The sequence below is a fragment of the Solanum stenotomum genome, chromosome 1 (genome assembly GCF_019186545.1).
Source record: "Solanum stenotomum isolate F172 chromosome 1, ASM1918654v1, whole genome shotgun sequence".
Lineage (NCBI taxonomy): Eukaryota > Viridiplantae > Streptophyta > Magnoliopsida > Solanales > Solanaceae > Solanum > Solanum stenotomum.
Window position 1 is genome coordinate 50,119,039 of NC_064282.1, and position 4,743 is coordinate 50,123,781.

Genomic DNA, 4,743 nt, shown 5'->3' on the forward strand with positions numbered 1-4,743 from the left:
AAGTTTGGGCATCAGTTTTCACTATTCTATTCATCTTTTACTCATTGTAGGCTAGCTAGCCACTATAATTCCCACAGGCTATCTCAAATCTTTTGACTATTTCACATTACTTTTAATTTATATACCCTCCATTTTAATTTGATTATTCTATTTTAACTTGACATAGAGTTCAAGAAAATAGAAAAGGCTTTTAAATTTTGTGATCTTAAATTAAAAATATATAAAATATATTAAAATATCATTTAATCATGTGATTTTAAACATGTCATGCAGAAAGATAAAATTAGAAAATTACCCCAAAAAAAAAGATTGTAACAAATAGGACAAATAACTTAAAACAAATCGAGTAATTAAAAACTCTCCTCCTTTACCAAAAAAACCTAAATAAAATAAACCTAGTAAAAAGTAGTTAGAAACAAAAGGTTTATATAGATAATACGAACTTAATAAGATTTAAGAGTTGAGATTCCAATTTCAAGATTTAATTTAAAATCTGAAAGGTTATACAACAAAGATAGATGAAAAGAGAAACACCAACAATTGGAATTTTATGTGATCATTTTATTGAGGTTGCTCTTGGCTTAATATAGCCATTCACTTAACAAAACAGAGAAATACTAGGCCAACAATGATACTAAGTAGTTAAGATAAAGATAAAATCAGAAACATCTAACAATCCTAGAAAATAGGACTTCATGCAACAGCCCTTGACTAAATCAAAGGCAACAATCCTTAACCAACTCAAAGTTTTCAACATTCCCTCCCTTGAACTTATTCCTCTTGTCAAGAATCAGTTCGAATCGGTGCACATGCCAAACTCTTCACGCAGTTTCTGAAATGCTTCCACTTTGAGAGGTTTTGTCAGCAGGTCTGCAAGTTGATCTTGAGTGCCGCAAAATAAAAAATTAACGACTCCTTCTCTAGCAAGATCCCTTAGGAAATGAAATCTTATTCTTATGTGCTTAGAACGACCATGTAAGACTAGATTCTTGGACAACTTAATAGTTGAGGCATTATCACACATTAGCTTTGTACCAGCCGCCTGCACATGACCAATTTCTTTTAGAATCCTCCTCATCCAAATAGCTTGACAAGCACATGCAACGGCTGCAACAAACTCAACCTCTGTAGTTGACAAGGTGATGATAGGTTGCTTTCGGGATGACCAAGCTACTGCTCCTCCACTCATCATAAACACATAGCCTGAAGTACTCTTGCTATCTTCCATGTCACCAGCATAGTCACTATCAGTGAATCCAACCAGCTCACTAGCTGCTCCTCTTTTATAAAACACACCATAGTTCACCATACCTTTTAAGTACCTTAGTACCCTTTTTGCTGCTGCAAAATGTAGTTGTGTTGGACACGCCATGAAATGACTAATAAGACTTACAACAAACATGAGATCAGGACGAGTGGCTGTGAGATACATCAGACTTCCCACTATCTGCTTGTATTGAGTTGCATCCACGTTTATGCCATCTTCATCTCTTCCAATCTTTTGTCTTGGAACAATAGGATTACAAACTGAATTGTAATTTTCTATTCCAAATCGGTTAAAACTTCCGCTGCATACTTCCTTTGGCATATGAAAACACCATCAGATCTTTGCATCACCTCAATTCCAAGAAAGAATCTCATCTGACCTAAGTTTGTCATATCAAACTCCTTTTTCATGGAACATTTAAATTCATCCAACAACTCTTCATCATCACCAGTAAACAAAAGATCATCAACATAAATACTCACAATGAGAATTTTACCTCCCTTTCTTTTAACAAAGAGTGTTTACTCACTGAAACTGCTTTTGAAATCTTCCTTGATGAAATAGGACTCTATTTGACTAAATCAAGTCCTAAGTGCATGTTTTAGTCCATAAAGTGCTTTTTGTAGCTTATACATAAGCTGCTCACTTCCCTTTTTCTCATAACCTTTTGGTTGTTCTACAAAAACATCTTCCTTCAACTCCCCATATAGGAAAGCTGATGTGACATCTAATTGATACAACTTCCAATCCGTTTGAGCCGCAAAAGCTATGATCATTCTTACTGTATCCATGCTGGCCACAGGTGCAAAAACTTCAGTATAATCAATCCCATGTTCCTGAGCATAACCTTTAACCACCAATCTTGCTTTGTATTTGTCAACTTCACCAAGCTCGTTTAGCTTGGTTTTATAAACCCATTTTACTCCTATTTTCTTTGCATCAGCAGGTAGTTCCATTAAGCGCCAAGTTTGATTTCTTTCAATGGATTTGACTTCTTCATCCATGGCCAGTTTCCATTGTGGACTTTTGACAGCTTCCTCAAAGCTTGTAGGATCTAATATCATCAACATGGCCATGTTTGCTTCATCTTCTTCAGAAAAACCTTTGCCGGAAGTATAATCTGCCGACCACACATGTGGACGTTGATTTCTGCTTTCCTTTACTATCATGTCAGGTGCAACAACTGACAAATTATTTCCAGTTGGTGAATTAATGTCAACTTCTGTGACTTCTCCTTCTTGAGTTGTGTTCTCTTTTTCAATGTTGTCTCCCCAATCTAATTCAGTTAGTTGGTCTTCTTCAGAAATTGCATTCCAGTCCCACATACGATCTTCTTAAAAAATTACATCACGACTAACTATAATTTTTTTGGCAACTGGATCAAACATTATGTACCCTTTGGATTCACCACTAACCCCAAATAGAACACAACTCACACTTTTTTCTTCAAGTTTGGTTCTCCTAGCATCTGGAATGTGAACATGTCCCACACATCTAAACACTCAAAAATAATCAACTGATAGCTTCTCTCCGCTCCATGCCTCTTCTGGGCTCATATCTTTTACAGCTAGAGTAGGTGATCGATTTAAGACGTGAATCGTCCACCTAACTTCCTCAGGCCAAAAAATCCTAGGCACTTTCTTTTCTGTCAACATAGCTCTCACCAAGTTCATTACAGTACGATTCTTGCACTCAGCTACTCCGTTTTGCTGTGGCGTATAAGTTGTGGTCAATTGTCTTTTCACTCCATGTTGTTTGCAAAAATCATTGAATTCCGCAGAATTGAATTCTCCTCCTCTATCTGTTCTTAAGCATTTAATGGGCATCCCAATTTCCTTTTCCACAAGTGCTTTGAAACATTTAATTAAAGTGATAAATGTTTCTGATTTTTCCAAAAGAAAATAAGTCCATGCTTTCCTGGAAAAATCATCTATAAAACACAATAAGTAGCTCTTCTGACTGCTTGATGCTGGAGTAATAGGACCACAGAGATCCGTATGAACTAGACCCAATCTTTCAGTTGCTCTCCACTGACTCCATTTACAAATTGGAGTCCGATGTTGCTTGCCTTTCATGCATGCCTCGCAAGTGGCACTTGGTGCCACAATTTGTGGCAAACCCTTCACCATCTCAAAGTGCGCAAGACTTTGTAACTAAGATGGCCATAACGATAGTGCCAAAGAGTCAACTGATTTGTATTGTTGATTTGGAGATATCTTGCCTCAATATTTGTGGATGAGGGCTCAACAAGCAAAATAAACATTCGATTTGTATTCATAATGGATTCTGCCATCTTTTCTCTTTGTGGATGATGAACATTGCATGCACCATCCTTAAATAACACAACTAATCCTTTTTCTTGAAGCTGCCCAATGCTCAAGAGATTATTTGTAAGCTCAGGAACCCAATACACATTACCAATGGAATAACAAACTCCCTACAAGAATAATTTCACAATCCCCTTTTCCAGTGACCCTCATTCTTGTATTATTTCCTAGCTTGACAATGTAAGAGAAAGTTGTGTCCAAGCTTGAAAACAAATCCTGATTTCCACACATGTGATTTGAACATCCAGAATCCAAGAACCATGCATCGCTCCTCTTGGCTTCATGTAGTTCTGTATAGGCCATTAACAACATCTCATCTTCTTCTTCCAATTCTGCGTAATTTGCTTCCTTATACAACTTTGGACATTCGTACTAAAAAATTCCCAAGTCATGACATTTGTAACGTTCAACCGTTGCTTTGTTGAAAGTTGTTCTTCCTCTTCCACGTCCCCTTCCCCGGTGGGGTGCTCTCCCTCTATTGCTTGTTCCTGAATGGCCTTCTACTTTGAGAACTTGATCCTCATTATCATTGCTTGGTCGATGGAATTTTTGTTCATGCACCACTAACGAACTCTGTAATTCATCGATAGACATGTTATCAGTATCTTTTGATCCTTCGATGGATACTGCAACATATGTGAACTTGTCAGTTAGAGTTCGTAAAATTTTCTCATCTTATTTGAGACCATCATCACTCTTGCGAAATACTCAGTGATGGTTTCATTCCTCTTCATTACTAAAACCTCAAACTCTCTTCTTAAAGAGTTAAGAAGAGATTTCTACACCTTCAAATTTCCTCCAAATTTCCGCTTCATCGAGTCCCAAACGATCTTGGCTGTGTGACGATCCAAGATTTGTTCAAAAACAGTTCGATCAATTGCTTACAACAGATAATGCTTGACTTGGTGATCCTTGATTCTAGCATCGTCGAGTTGTGCCTATTGTGTTTCAATTAGTCTCGTCCCTTCTCTTGGCTATTCAAAACCAATCTCCACCAAACTCCATAGACCTTTTGCCCTAAGCCGATTTTCCATCAGTTCACTCCAGTGGTCATAGTTCCATCAAAGTGAGGGATCTTTGTGAGAGTCTTGTCCTCGCTCATTCTCTCTCAATTTTTCTGATCACTCAAAGATTGCTACTTCTTTTCTA